The sequence below is a fragment of the Aulonocara stuartgranti genome (assembly GCF_965226115.1).
Source record: "Aulonocara stuartgranti genome assembly, chromosome: 13".
Taxonomy (NCBI): Eukaryota; Metazoa; Chordata; class Actinopteri; order Cichliformes; family Cichlidae; genus Aulonocara; species Aulonocara stuartgranti.
This window is the reverse complement of record NC_138949.1, coordinates 21,803,721-21,820,027: the sequence shown is the minus strand read 5'-3', so window position 1 is coordinate 21,820,027 and position 16,307 is coordinate 21,803,721. Positions and strand designations below refer to the sequence as shown.

The 16,307-nt window shown below is 38.7% G+C and overlaps 1 long non-coding RNA gene across 1 annotated transcript; it reads right to left on the bottom strand.

Annotated features, from left to right (window-relative positions):
• Positions 1-7,661: 7,661 nt before the first annotated feature.
• LOC309720999 lies at positions 7,662-9,928 on the bottom strand. Its single transcript, XR_014280623.1, has 4 exons — positions 9,914-9,928; positions 9,746-9,821; positions 8,823-8,851; positions 7,662-8,394 (listed from the first exon to the last, which is right to left on the bottom strand). It is a non-coding gene; the product is annotated as an uncharacterized lncRNA (long non-coding RNA).
• Positions 9,929-16,307: the final 6,379 nt, after the last annotated feature.

The window sequence follows — 16,307 nt, the reverse complement described above, 5'->3', positions numbered from 1 at the left end:
CTGCAGAGAGGATATGCCTACACTATTCATTTTAAACTGCTATATTTGATTTTTCTGACATTTATAGGTTACTGTTAGTGAATTTTAGATTTTCTGTGATAAATAAAATTGTCATCTTTTACTGATATCATTACTTAATTCATGTAATTGTATTTTATGTAAACAATTCAAACATTATACTGCAATGCAGGGCGTCAACTTTTAAATATCGCTCTACTTTCTTAAGTCATTCAAAAATATAGAAATTACTTACTGTATTCAAAGATCTAGATCATGAATCATCACAGGACAATACACAGTATACTGGGTCATGGTAACTATGGTATGTCTTCATGACTCCAGAATGGAGACATCGATCTGACTGAGAAATGAAAATTAGGTCAAGCAGTGTGTTCTTCTCTGTGGTAGGGGCAGTGATGACCTGTGCGTATCCCCTAGACTCAAACAGCTCCAGGATTGGTTTGTTTGCACTGGATAAAACATTCTCATTAAAATCACCACAAACTATGATGGGATGACAGTCCATGATCTCCAATGAGTCTAATAGGCTTACCAGGTTTTTCAGGAATGGCCTCAGAGTGTAGTCTGGAGGTCTGTATACAACTGCAATCAGAGCACTGACTGGTGCTTCAACCTTTAAAGCCAGAAATTCAAGGTCAGTTACATTATGGATGTACTGTTTTTCATGCACTTGAATGTCACTTTTCACATAAACAGCAACTCCACCACCACTTCTGTTTGCCATCTGGGGAAAGTTTGTGTAGGACAGGTGTCTGTTGCGTTTGAACAAATTGTAATTTTCCAAGTGGAGACTCTCTGCGACAAAAGAGCCCCGCAGGTGTGTTTCTGTTAGGCACAAAACATCTGCTAGACACAATTCATGGTGACTTTTGATGTCATTAATGTGAGCTGGCAGTCCCTCTGTATTATGATGAACAATGGTGAAAACCTCTGACCTGCTCAGTGTTTGCCTCACGTGTAGAAGAGGCATCATGTCATCAAGGTTGGCTTGTCTCATGTTCTCAAGCGCTGCAGTGATTTCTGGGTTGGTGAATATTTTTTTCTCTTCCATATCAAGAAGATACAGTCCACTGAGAGACGTCACTCTACTGACAGCTACGTAGGCCATGCCGGGCTCAAAAATGCTCTTAAGAGAGACAACAGCTGATGTAGTTGTCATACCCTGTACCTTATGTATTGTACATGCAAAGGCCAGCTTCACTGGGAACTGTCTTCGTACCACTCCTTTCTGCTTCAGATTCTCCTCTGCTCTCTCAATGTACACCATGTCGTCTGCTGGTGTGCGGTTATTCTTTCCAGATGTCTCATTATCCATTTTAAGTCCAAGCTTGATGATGTGTTGGTCGTTTTCAGAGTGAACTACTCTAAGTAGTATTCCAAAAGCTCCATTAACCAAACCATTTTGTATGTCAATGTTTCTGGTGAGCATGACACGAGCTCCTTCTGCAACTTTCAGTGTGTCTGGTAACTCGTTTTTACCTCCTTTCAACGGTCTGTCTTGAAGTGCCATTCTGCCAGTTCTAGGATCTTTTCTATAATCATCTGCATGGATGTCAATGATATGAGTGTGGAGCAGAGCCAGTGTTGCAGAGTTGTGTGCATCCACTTCTTTATTAGTTGCAAAAATGTGCAACGCATCAGTTGGACAATGGGCTGGTTCAGTTATGGCCTGTGACAACAAATTTCTATCTGCTTCGCAAAGCTCATCCAACTTTCCTTTCACACGAATTCTGTTCAGCATCTCTGCAAAGACAACATCATCTTTCTGACGCATAATCTCAGTCAGAGTGATCATCTGAAAATGCTCCCGCCACAGGTCGATCTCAGACGGGTCGTGCACACAGAGAGGTTTAGACTGTCGCACTGGGGGTAGCTGATAGAAGTCTCCGACAGCAATGACTGACATGCCTCCAAAGGGTCTCCGAGTCCCTTTGATCTGTTTGAGTCTTGCATCTACATATGCAAACAGATGTCTTGACACCATAGACACTTCGTCAATGACGATTATTTCAGCATTCAAAAGTTCTGATCTGACTTCATCCAGCTGATTGCCAAGTCCCTGAATGGGAGGTTTTAAGCTTCTAGGCAGCTTGAGAAGAGAATGCAGTGTTGTTCCAGAAATGTTAAAAGCTGCAGTCCCAGTGAAAGCAGTTAACAGGACAGTGGGTTTTGATATGTCAACGTCGTCTGCATATCTGGGCACTTTGCTCAGTATCTTAGATGCTTCTGAGTAGATGCATTTGATAAGATGTGATTTTCCTGTTCCAGCACCACCATTAATATAAAAGAAAAACTGCTCTGGATTTAGAGCACAGACTCTTTTAATGCACCAGTCTCTAACTGCATAAAATATGCAGGCTTGCTTCTTGTTCAGATTCTGAAACATCTGACGTAACAATGTGGGATCAATAGCAGGGGGTTCCCTGATGGCTCTGACTTCTGTTGAAGCATCAGCCTGACGGCTGTAGTCGGGCACATCTTCCTGTTCATTTTCATTGTCTCGCTCTCTTTCTTGTTCAACAAGTGGCAACCTTACGAGATCTGATTCAGGTGCCAGATTACACCATTCGTCAGTCACACCTCTGTTCTGCTCATATTCCTCAACAGCGCTCTCGATCTCCTCACTGTTTTTCTCATATTTTTCTCTGTTTCTTTTGACAATGTGTTGCACGTACTCAAGACGGTCAGTACCTGGCAGCTGTACACAGCCAGCACCATAGAAAGCCTGATAGGTTGGCAACGATGGTGTTTTCAGTTCGTGGTCTGAACGATGAGGAAGGTACAGTTTAAGCAGTCTTCCGTAATATTGCTCTGGATGTTTTTCTTGTGAGCAGCGGTGAAATCTGATGATAGCAGGCTTATTGTTTTTGCGCCTTTGCACAAACCCCATCTCATTGAGAAGGGGCAAAACATCTTTACCTTTTTTCTGTTGGCCATAGACAATCCTGCAAGTAGCAGCAAAGTCTGCCATGCACATCTCCTCATACTCTGGTGTTTCAGGTCTGGCTTTGTATTTGTCATTCAAAGATGTCATCCAAACATTGGAAGACTCAGGTGTTGTGTTGTCCAGAACTGACAGGGGACGACTCATTTTCACAGGATTATCATCAGTTGGAATGAATATTACAGCACGTGAGCATTGCTTCATGTGAAGACCACATGCACGAGCAACACACTCCTGTGCACTGATCTCTCGCTTCTTTGAATATGCCTGCATGACGGCTCTCATTTCATCGCACTCATTTACACTGTCCTTATGGGAGTTCTCAATGACAGTTTTCAGGTACTCAGATAGCCCGCCCTCTTTTTTTGATATATATTTCATTAAATAATTTGCAGCACCAAAAGCATCTAAAACAAAGCTTATGTCAATATTACTGTTCCAGGCTTCAAGCAGATGTGGATTATAGCCGTTTATCCAAGAGTCTTTTGGATCACGCTTTAGTATGATCGTACTCCTCATGTTCATTTTATTCAGGTATCTCTGATATTCTGCATGTGTCAACTTGCATCTTTCCAAGAGCTGCTCTAAACTCATGGAAGCAGTTTCAGGTTCATTCAGCAGCTGGTTCAGTGGTCTGAGCTTGTTCTTTGCCGTTTCTACTTCCAGTGCATCATCCTCACTGGGTCTTGTGATCATTGTCTCATTGCAGGGTGGTTTGGGAAAACCAAAACGGCACCCGGAGCTTAAACTCCTAAAGCACGTCTTTGTGTGGTTCTTACTGTGTTTTTGCACTTCTGTTACTTTTTTGTACAGTTCAGGTTGTTTATGTGGATCAGGCAGCTGAGCTGTGATGTATTTGTTTATAAAATCAACAACAGTTTGCTCATCATCCTCCTCAAACACAGGAGCACCTTCTACCCACAGGAGGCAGTGTATGTGTGGGCTTCCTCTGTGCTGAAACTCAACTCTGTAAAAGTAGTCAATGACTTTGCCAAGTGGCTCTGCGGGAGATAAGAGTAAATCTCTGAATAATGCTTCAACTCTCTTGTCAAACATGCGCATTGTTGTGACAGGATTGCTTCTCAGGATGTCACACTTTGCTGACCAGTCGAGTCCTTCAAAATTCACTTGTTCACCTTGCTGCCTTGTTATTGCCTCGATCACTTCAGGCCAGCGCATTTCAGCAGCTGAAAATGTGCAAAAGAACGTGGGAGTTCCCAACTGTCTGATCATGGCAAAAAGATCTCTTGTTGTTTTCTCCCAATAGGCTGGGGTTCCTCTCAGAGGCTGCATGAATCTCACTGCATCTTTATTTCGCACCAGTTTCTCCACCTCATGTTTATCTTGTAACATGCCTGAGGTTATTTTTCTACCATCTCTGGTCAGAGGCTTTGCCTTCCTTAACTGTACTGTCATGCTGGATGTAGCCAAGTGTATTTCAGTCACAAACTGTGCAAAGAATAAATAGTTTGTGTCTTTGGCAAAACGATCATCAATGCAGAAAAGTCTTGATTTGAAATACCCACTGGGGGATACTTTGATCAGCCTTCTTTCATCAAGTGTGTTTTGGCCTGTAGGAAACTGCACAGGGAAGGCCATGGCCTCCAGTTTAGGTGTTTTGAAAAAACTTATTGGATTGTTTCTCTCTGCAGGAGCAACAGAGTAGATTCCTTCACTGAAACATAATATCTCCTCAGCCACATCAGGGGGCTGCAAACAGGACTCGAGTGCAAAACCACCATTAGTCAGTCCATCTGCTTGCTCTGAATCATCTCTCATCTGTTCATGCGATTGTTCACCATCACAGGGTAACATGTCAATGTCCTGTTCATTTATATTTTGTGCTTCACTCAGTGCATTTTTCTCACAGCTGTCAATTTCCATTAAATCAGCCTCATCATAATCGTCCTCATTCATGTTTTCATCATCATCATCCTCATCATCTTCATCAGGAAGAGTTGGATCACACAGCTCAGCATCATCTCTGATGCTCACATCCTTATACTGTGGATGAATCTGCTTGAGTTTATGCAGTGCTTGCACAAGTTTAGACCAGCTTACAGTCTGAAACAGCTGATGACCTTTGTAAGACAAGCGTCTCTTCAGCTTTACTCTGATCACCTGAGAATTAATTCTCAATCGAGGTAGTGTTTCAACAGTTTCCTGTACCTCTGATGGGACACAGACCACATTTCCTCTAATTGCTCTTTGTCTGCCTTTGGGAAGAGGAATGATCTTGGCAAATGGTATGCACTTGGCTATGAGATGTCTCTCCAGTATGTTGAGATCAGAAAGTTCAGCTGGAATATCAGCAAGATCCAACTTATTGGCAACAGCAAGTGCTGGCATGGATCCATTTTTAAGATGATCGTGGCAGGTGTGACATATCCACTCTCTCTTTCTCTCATCAGGCACTTTGCACTGCTCATTTCTGCAGTTTTCATCACAAACATGAACAAACTTTCCTGTCAAACATGTTGCAACTACATGTGGGTTTTTGACATACTTTGACCTTGTGCAGGGTCGCACTTGGTTTGGAAATGAAGCCTTGAAGCATACAGTACATGGGTATGATGGTCCAGCTTTGATTTGTGATTTGAACACAGATATGGCCTCGTTGATCACACTGTTGTCACTCTCTTGGGTTTGTCTGTTCACCCATCTGTATTTCCTTTTTATTTTCATTGCACATCTCATGTTGTGCATAATCCTGAATGCAAGATTACTTTGATACCTGTCTCGCATTAGTTGTTTCATTAGTTGTCTGTGTCTTACTCTGAATGCATTGTCACGTGCATAACGCTGAGTCACTCGAGATCTCTGTCTCTCTCTGAATTCAGGGTTTTCTTGATACCTTTTAGTTATATAGTTTTTTTGTTTTTGTCTGAATTCATCGTTCTCACAGTAGCGTCTTTTAATATATTGTTGTTGTTTCTTTCTAACTGTAGCATTCTCAGAAAAACGTTTTTTAACATATTGTTTTTGTTTCTTTCTGAATTCATCATTCTCACAGTAACGTCTTTTCATATACTGTTGTTGCTTCCGTTTAACTTCAGGGTTCTTTTTAAATGCCTCGCTTGTGCAAGACTTTTTCTTTTCTTTGTACTCTTTGTTTGAAGCATACTTTTGTCGTTCTTTCCTTTTTTGGTTTTCTTTTCTCTGATTTCTGGGTTTCTCTGATGCCATTAATCTTCTTCTCATTTTTTGCCTTTGTTGTTTATTAACTTTTTTCACTTTTTGTAAAACTATATCAGAAAGGTCACAGGCAGCAACATTTGTTATGGCAGCATTTGATTGACATGAAAAAGCATCACTTGATGGAAGGAAACTTAATTCACTGCATAGTTCTTCAGTTGGTATATTAGGAGGTTCATTCTGATCTTCATATGATGTGAACTGAGTCACGTGGACTTCTTTTTGTTTCACCGGTGGCATACAAATGGACATTTGACAAAAGATGTTCTCAGTCAGATCAGTCGTTGTGTTTCTCCTTGGAGTAGAGGGGTTTGCTTCATCAACAGTTGTATCAGAGTGAGTAGATGCCACAGCAGTGGCAGCTGTTGGTCTGCAGACTGTGTCTGTGATAGTATCACTCAGGTTGACTGTGCTCATACTGTAGAACTGCACAGGCTTCAGTTCATAGTTACAAGAGGGTGATATCTCCATCATTTCATAAGAATCTTGGATCCTCTTAATCATGTCACTGAGGAGTGTGAATTTCAGCATCACTGCTGTACCACGATTACGTGACTGTAGTAGTAGAGGAAGACCACTGGGTGTTCTGGAGTGTGGATCAAAGAAACCATATTTGCCTGATGTGGATCTGAACACTGCAATACACAATCCACTCATAATCAATAAGGCATACTGCACATCTGACAACAGGCAGCTCAGTCCTGCTTCTAAGCTGAGAAAGGTATCTACTGCTTCCTCTGGAGGTTCTTCAAATGTCCCATACCGGGAAGGCTGTGTCATGTCGACATCATACATAGACCAGCGAGCATCAACTTTGTCTGGCAGCTCATCGGTTGCCAAATGAATATTTTTAGGAAATCTTTTCTTGGCCTCTTTGTACATCACATCACCTTTATCCAAGACCAGATTAAGGTCAGCTGTAGTCATGTTATCATTCTCATGAAGGAAAGCAAGAAATGTGAGTGAGTTACATGTGCACTGCTTGTTTCTGGAGTCTCCATATTTGGGATGAGCCTGGCTGTGAGATGCACAGATATGTGTAACAGAGGGCTGGTTTTCAAAGTTCACTCTTTCTGCATGAGATGGTCCTGCCACATCACTGTGACGGCCTCTTTTTACAATATCAGCATAACCCACCTGTGGGGCACTTGACACCTCAGGTTGGTCTCTATGGTTTACCTGATGATCATTAAATTCATGCTGCAATCCAATCTTTACAGCATCTGCATAGGATACCTGTTGTACATGTGCAGGAACATGTTGACCTGCCTGTTTGACACCATCAGCATTGGTCTTTGCAGACACAAAGTCTTCTGCAGAGCTCTGAGGAAAATCACACTCAGCTTGTTCACATGTTGGTACTTCATGAAACTCATGGAACTTCTTCCAGCGTTGTTTTGCAGCTTGTGACTTTTTCTGCTTCCTTGGCATTTTTACACAAGTGTTTCTCTTAGTCTTTAGAAAATATGTTTATAAAATAAGAGTGGCACAGAGCAGGAGATGTTTTCTTTGTCTTTATATTTCAGTTTTTATTTCTCAGAAACAGATGTCTTTGTTTGTTTGACAGTTTGTCAGTCGAGAGAATAATATGCACTCTCTTTATTGGCTTGGCACAACTTAGCAGCAAGCGCAAAGTGAAAAACAGCTAGAGAGAAAATTTAGAAGAGAGAACAGACAGAGCAGGAGAAACACGGCTGGGAAATCACAATCAAACCGTGAATTAGAGTTTTCTTTATTTGTTCAGTTTGTTCTCAGGTAGAGGCAATATGCACTCTTTATTGCTTTAATGGCTTGGCATTTTTCAGCAGCAAGCCAAGAGTGAAAAACAGGTAGAGAGAAAATTTAGCAGAGAGAACAGACAGAGCAGGAGAGACACGGCTTTAAATCAAACCGCAGAGTTTTCTTTGTTTGTTCAGTTTGTTCTCAGGTTGAGGCAAAATATGCACTCTTTATTGTTTTATTGGCTTGTGCATTTTTCAGCAGCAAGCCAAAGAGTGAAAAACAGGTAGAGAGAAAATTTAGCAGAGAGAACAGACAGAGCAGGAGAGACGCGGCTTTAAATCAAACCGCAATAAGATTCTTGGTTTGGCAAAATTTCTCACAAACCACAGGGTGAAATACAGATGGAAAGAAGGCAGAGACAACAGGTGGAGTAGGACAGAAGATAGAGGGGTTGGGGGGTTGGGATGTGAGATAGAAGACTGGAGATCTGGTCCTTGTTCTTCTTCTGCACACTGTGAACAAAAAACAAGAAAAAAAATAATTTTAATAAAATTATATCACATGGTAATTGTATGAACTAATTGTGACTACTGAAAAAGGACAAAACAAATATTCAAGCTAAACTGTTGTCGGCTGCCATGTGCAAAAAGTTGCACAATTTGGCACTTTTTAAAAGAATAAATATTTAATTAAATTCAGCAATAATATTTTTAAATACAAATATGATTGAGTGAATTGTTAACTAATCACATGTAATGTGCAAAAATGTACGAAAAAAATATTTTAGCCCAATTGTTAAGCTGAACTTATGTGTATTTATTATAAAAATGTGTTTAAAAGGTCTAGCACAAAGTTTGAACCCATCACTTTAAAGCTTATATTAGTCAGACTCTTTTTTTAAAAATTTGGTGTACTTCTCTAACAGTATGTGCACACCTACCAGGCAAAGCACAGATGTGAGTCAAGTTCCTGAAAGTGTAAGACAAGAAATAACATGTTAGTTGTCTGTACAGTGTTATCAGACTAACAAAAAAACAAAGCCCACACGACATGATACACTGAACTTATAGTCAGCAGGGTAATTATAGAGTAATATAGCACACCAGCTGATACAGCAGCCATTTTATAATTCAAACTAATTAACTGAAGTATTTATTTAAGTACTTATATAAGGCTACTGTTAGACTGTTACTAGCCTTAGCATCACTGCTAACGCTAGCATTCCTGCTAGCGTTAGCACTTCAGTTAGTGTTAGCACTGCTGGTAGAACTAGCACTCTTACTGTTAAAACTGAGGCACAATGGCAATAATAAAGCTCATTTGTTACTTTTGTCTCACTGACCGCCAATAAATATCACAGGAATATCACAGGAATATTCTTTTTGTCAGTTAAAAACTGCTAAGGCTAGTGTTGGCACTATAGCTAGCGTTAGCATTGATGCTAGCATTAGCATCGAAGCTAGCATTAGCACTGCTACTAACAGCAAAAGTCATAAAGTACTCTTACTGTTAAAACTGAGGCACAATGGCAATAATAAATCTCATTTGTTACTTTTGTCTCACTGACCGCCAATAAATATCACAGGAATATCACAAGAATATTCTTTTTGTCAGTTAACAACTGCTAAGGCTAGTGTTAGCACTATAGCTAGCATTAGCATTGAAGCTAGCGTTAGCACTGCTGCTAACAGCAAAAGTCATAAACCTATATAAATGGTAGCAAAGGTTATTCTTTTTTTGCTTTCTTTATTCTTTGAACTCTGTTGAACTTTAAAAAGACTTGATATGTGAGTTTAAATGTCAAACATGTATTTTTACCATCATAAAATTAAAACCGTGCTGTACTGAGTGTATTGTACTTACCACAGCAGAGAGCAAAGCGGAATGACGGCAGTTGGTGCAGTGATTAGTTAAAGACTGATGAGGCGTTCAGGTGGTGCTTGGAAATTTGAGCATCAGTTTGAACATCAATAATGAGCATATATATTTCTCTGTCATAGAGAGACAGAGAAAAAAATACACAAGACTCACCAGCATACAAATTGGTACTTTTTCTCTTTATGTCACTCATTCGCTTATACTCAGGAAAGAGGGCAACTGGCATTAAATTAGCAAATAAAAAGTATGTCATCTTGAACTGTTTTATGGATTTTATTTTAAGACTACTTTGAGCGTATTCGTGGGGAGATAAACTATACAGACTAAAAACAGAGACATTAAATGAGATTCGATTATTTAAAATGTGGGAAAATACACTACAGACAGGTAGATGCTGTGAGCTTTAATTATCCAGTCAGAAAAGATTATTTTAAAGTCATCAACTGACTAAAACTGCCGAGGTATGAAAAACCTGTGTGGAGAAGACAAGTCCACCAATACACAATCAACTTGAATTTAACAGGGCAATAATTCAGGGCTCTATTCAGTTAGCCTATATTAACTACTGACATACTGTTAATCTGTGGCAAAAGCCTGTCAAACCTGTCTTATTGTACCTATTGAAAAAGTTAATCTTACTACAACTGCTTAGATGTAACACACATTTTTGATTTAATCTTGGCAGAGTGAGAGACAGAGCTCGTTAAGCAGGCAGGTGTGAGCCTGGTTGCTATAGTGACTGCACCCAAGGGCTCCATACACACGGACACAGACATGTGGACTGAAATGAATTAATTGCTGAATTTTGAGTTAAAAATTTTGAATGAGATAAAAAAACAAAAAAAACAACCTGAATTTAACCTGAAAACAACAGTGCTGAACTGCTAAAAGCTGAAGGTTACACAGAAGAAGAAGTTGGAAAAAAGCTGAAAATGTTTTAATTGTAAATTAGAAAAACCTAAGAAATGAGAAAAGAACATTTAGAGTCAGAAAACATCTGAATGAATATTAAAAGGTCATATTCTTTGAATCACTGAATGACTAAAATGTGATCCCTCCACTTGGACCCACACAGTTTAAAAAGTTGACATCTCTGAGCTTTGAAAGACAAGATGTTGGAAAAAGAACAACGATGGCGACGTTTTGAGGGTAAAATGATGGCTTTAACACTGTGGACACAGCAGCAGTTGAAAGAGAAGTGTTTAAGATTAATTTTGGCAGAGTGGCAGAGAGAGCTCGTTAAGCAGGCAGGTGTGAGCCTGGTTGCTATAGTGACCGCACCCAATGGCTCCATACACACGGACACAGACATGCACCTCACTTTTGCTGCTTAAAATGAACAGAAAAGTCAGGCCGAAACAAATCGTTCCCAAATGAAAAGTAAAAGTCGTATTGACAAAATTCTTTCACTGTGAGCGACAGCAATGTCTAGTCTACCAAATTCTCAGTTTTCATGTCTGTGGAGTTTATTATATGGACGTGGTGACAGTGGAAAGACACCATGCTCTTCTGATTTTCAAACGAACCTTCTGAGCCATTTTAACATTAGAGTCTATGGAAGAGTTGGAGGGAGGAGGCTGTGCATTGGTGACATTTATGAAAGAACCATAACACCTAGTACAATAGTAAACACATTGGATGAAAGAGGACAGCCATGGCTACGTTTTGAGGGTAAAATCATACCTGTAGAGCAAACGCTGCGGACACAGCAGCAGTTTTAAAAAAGATTTTAAGATTAATTTTTTTGCTCCTCTCACTCTAGCAGTTGAGCTGCCTCACTCTAGCCCCAACATTCCGTCCCATACACACCCATTATAAACTCTGAAACGGGTGAAAAAACATCATGAAACTTAAACTGGAACTGAAGAAAAAGTATAATAGATATTGAAAAGATAAATACAAGTTGAATAGTTGAATGTCTTGTCTTCGTTTTAAAGTTTGAATGGTGGCTCTATGTGAACGTATGTTGAAGTAGTAAGAGTTTAAAAATGAGTAAGTTGAATGAGAATTTGAAGGGTCTCCCCATTGAAATACATGGGAAATTTTTGTTGAATAAAGTTGAATAAAATTAAAAATATAAATGTTAAAAATGAGAAAAATACAAGCAATCATGTCCAAAAGAATAGGAATCTAATGGTGTTTGAATGGTTTTTCTAAGTTGAACGGTTTTGAAGGAGTAGGCTTTCAAAAAACGTACGGAATAGATAATAAAATATTACTAGAAAGTGCATTTTCTGAAGAAACTGCAGTGTGAATGCTTGAATCTGAATGTATGCACTGAAATGAATTAATTGCTGAATTTTGAGTTAAAAATATTGAATGAGATAAAAAAACAAAAAAAAAACAAAACAAACGAATTTAACCTGAAAACAAAGGTGCTGAACTGCTAAAAGCTAAAGGTTACACAGAAGAAGGAGTTGGAAAAAAACTGAAAATGTTTTAAATGTAAATTAGAAAACCCTAAGAAATGAGAAAAGAACATTTAGAGTCAGAAAACATCTGAATGAATATTAAAAGGTCATATTCTTTGAATCACTGAATGACTAAAATGTGATCCCTCCACTTGGACCCACACAGTTTAAAAAGTTTACATCTCTGAGCTTTGAAAGACAAGATGTTGGAAAAAGAACAACGATGGCGACGTTTTGAGGGTAAAATGATGGCTTTAACACTGTGGACACAGCAGCAGTTGAAAGAGAAGTGTTTAAGATGAATCTTGGTACAGTGGCAGGCAGAGCTCGTTAAGCAGGCAGGTGTGAGCCTGGTTGCTATAGTGACCGCACCCAAGGGCTCCATACACACGTACACAGACATGCGCCTCACTTTTGCTGCTTAAAATGAACAGAAAAGTCAGGCCGAAACAAATCGTTCCCATATGAAAAGTACAAGTCGTATTGACAAAATTCTTTCACCGTGAGCGACAGCAATGTCTAGTCTACTGAATTCTCAGTTTTCATGCCTGTGGAGTTTATTGTATGGACGTGGTGACAGTGGAAAGACACCATGCTCTTCTGATTTTCAAAAGAACCTTCTGAGCCATTTTAACATTAGAGTCTATGGAAGAGTTGGAGGGAGGAGGCTGTGCATTGGTGACATTTATGAAAGAACCATAACACCTAGGACAATAGTAAACACATTGGATGAAAGAGGACAGCCATGGCTACGTTTTGATGGTAAAATCATACCTGTAGAGCAAACGCTGCGGACACAGCAGCAGTTTTAAAAAATATTTTAAGATTAATTTTTTTGCTCCTCTCACTCTAGCAGTTGAGCTGTCTCACTCTAGCCCCAACATTCCGTCCCATACACACCCATTATAAACTCTGAAACGGGTGAAAAAACATCATGAAACTTAAACTGGAACTGAAGACAAAGTATAATAGATATTGAAAAGATAAATACAAGTTGAATAGTTGAATATCTTGTCTTCGTTTTAAAGTTTGAATGGTGGCTCTATGTCAACGTATGTGGAAGTAGTAAGAGTTTAAAAATGAGTGAATTGAATGAGAATTTGAAGGGTCTCCCCATTGAAATACATGGGAAATTTTTGTTGAAAAAAGTTAAATAAAATTAAAAATATAAATGTTAAAAATGAGAAAAATAGAAGCACACCATTCCAAAAGAAGAGGAATCTAATGGTATTTGAATGGTTTTTCTAAGTTGAACGGTTTTGAAGGAGATAGTCGGCGAAAAACGTACGGAATAGGAAAAAATAACTAGAAAGTGCATTTTCTGAAGAAACTGCAGTGTGAATGCTTGAATCTGAATGTATGCATTGAAATGAAATAATTACTGAATTTAAGTTAAAAATTTTGAATGAGATAAAAAAAAAAACCCGAATTTAACCTGAAAACAAAGGTGCTGAACTGCTAAAAGCTGAAGGTTACACAGAAGAAGAAGTTGGAAAAAAGCTGAAAATGTTTTAATTGTAAATTAGAAAAACCTAAGAAATGAGAAAAGAACATTTAGAGTCAGAAAACATCTGAAAGAATATTAAAAGGTCATATTCTTTGAATCACTGAATGACTCAAATGTGATCCCTCCACTTTGATCCACACAGTTTAAAAAGTTTAAATGCCTGAGCTTTGAAAGACAAGATGTTGGAAAGAGAACAATAATGGCGACAATTTGAGGGTAAAATGATGGCTGTAACACTGTGGACACAGCAGCAGTTGAAAGAGAAGTGCTTAAGATGAATCTTGGCACAGTGGCAGGCAGAGCTCGTTAAGCAGGCAGGTGTGAGCCTGGTTGCTATAGTGACTGCACCCAATGGCTCCATACACACGTACACAGACATGCGCCTCACTTTTGCTGCTTAAAATGAACAGAAAAGTCAGGCCGAAACAAATCGCTCCCAAATGAAAAGTATAGGTCGTATTGACGAAATTCTTTCACCGTGAGCGGCAGCAATGTCCACTCTACCTAATTCTCAGTTTTCATGCCTGTGGAGTTTATTATATGGACGTGGTGACAGTGTAAAAACACCATGCTCTTCTGATTTTCAAACCAACCTTCTGAGCCGTTTTAACATTAGAGTCTATGGAAGAGTTGGAGGGAGGAGGCTGTGCATTGGTGACATTTATGAAAGAACCGTAACACCTAGGACAATAGTAAACACATTGGATGAAAGAGGACAGCCATGGCTACGTTTTGAGGGTAAAATCATACCTGTAGAGCAAACGCTGTGGACACAGCAGCAGTTTTAAAAAAGATTTTAAGATTAATTTTTTTGCTCCTCTCACTCTAGCAGTTGAGCTGCCTCACTCTAGCCCCAACATTCCGTCCCATACACACCCATTATAAACTCTGAAACGGGTGAAAAAACATCATGAAACTTAAACTGGAACTGAAGAAAAAGTATAATAGATATTGAAAAGATAAATACAAGTTGAATAGTTGAATGTCTTGTCTTCGTTTTAAAGTTTGAATGGTGGCTCTATGTCAATGTATGTGGAAGTAGATACAGTTTAAAGAGGAGGAAGTTGAATGAGAATTTGAAGGGTCTCCCCATTGAAATACATTATAAATTTTTGTTGAAAAAAGTTGAATAAAATTAAAAATATAAATGTTAAAAATGAGAAAAAATAGAAGCAATGTTGTCCAAAAGAATAGGAATCTAATGGTGTTTGAATGGTTTTTCTAAGTTGAACGGTTTTGAAGGAGTAGGCTTTCAAAAAACGTACGGAATAGATAATAATAATAATAAAATATAACTAGAAAGTGCATTTTCTGAAGAAACTGCAGTGTGAATGCTTGAATCTGAATGTATGCACTGAAATGAATAAAATGCTGAATTTAATTTAAAAATTTTGAATTAGATAAAAAGAAAAGAAAATTTAATCTGAAAACAAAAGTACTAAAAGCTGATGTTCACACAGAAGTTGGAAAAAAGCTGAAAATGTTTTAATTGTAAATTAGAAAAACCTAAGAAATGAGAAAAGAACATTTAGAGTCAGAAAACATCTGAAAGAATATTAAAAGGTCATATTCTTTGAATCACTGAATGACTAAAATGTGATCCCTCCACTTGGACCCACACAGTTTAAAAGTTTACATCTCTGAGCTTTGAAAGACAAGATGTTGGAAAAAGAACAACGATGGCGACGTTTTGAGGGTAAAATGATGGCTTTAACACTGTGGACACAGCAGCAGTTGAAAGAGAAGTGTTTAAGATTAATTTTGGCAGAGTGGCAGAGAGAGCTCGTTAAGCAGGCAGGTGTGAGCCTGGTTGCTATAGTGACCGCACCCAATGGCTCCATACACACGGACACAGACATGCACCTCACTTTTGCTGCTTAAAATGAACAGAAAAGTCAGGCCGAAACAAATCGTTCCCAAATGAAAAGTAAAAGTCGTATTGACAAAATTCTTTCACTGTGAGCGACAGCAATGTCTAGTCTACCAAATTCTCAGTTTTCATGTCTGTGGAGTTTATTATATGGACGTGGTGACAGTGGAAAGATACCATGCTCTTCTGATTTTCAAACGAACCTTCTGAGCCATTTTAACATTAGAGTCTATGGAAGAGTTGGAGGGAGGAGGCTGTGCATTGGTGACATTTATGAAAGAACCATAACACCTAGGACAATAGTAAACACATTGGATGAAAGAGGACAGCCATGGCTACGTTTTGAGGGTAAAATCATACCTGTAGAGCAAACGCTGTGGACACAGCAGCAGTTTTAAAAAAGATTTTAAGATTAATTTTTTTGCTCCTCTCACTCTAGCAGTTGAGCTGTCTCACTCTAGCCCCAACATTCCGTCCCATACACACCCATTATAAACTCTGAAACGGGTGAAAAAACATCATGAAACTTAAACTGGAACTGAAGAAAAAGTATAATAGATATTGAAAAGATAAATACAAGTTGAATAGTTGAATGTCTTGTCTTCGTTTTAAAGTTTGAATGGTGGCTCTATGTCAATGTATGTGGAAGTAGTAAGAGTTTAAAAATGAGTAAGTTGAATGAGGATTTGAAGGGTCTCCCCATTGAAATACATTATAAATTTTTGTTGAAAAAAGTTGAATAAAATTAAAAATATAAAT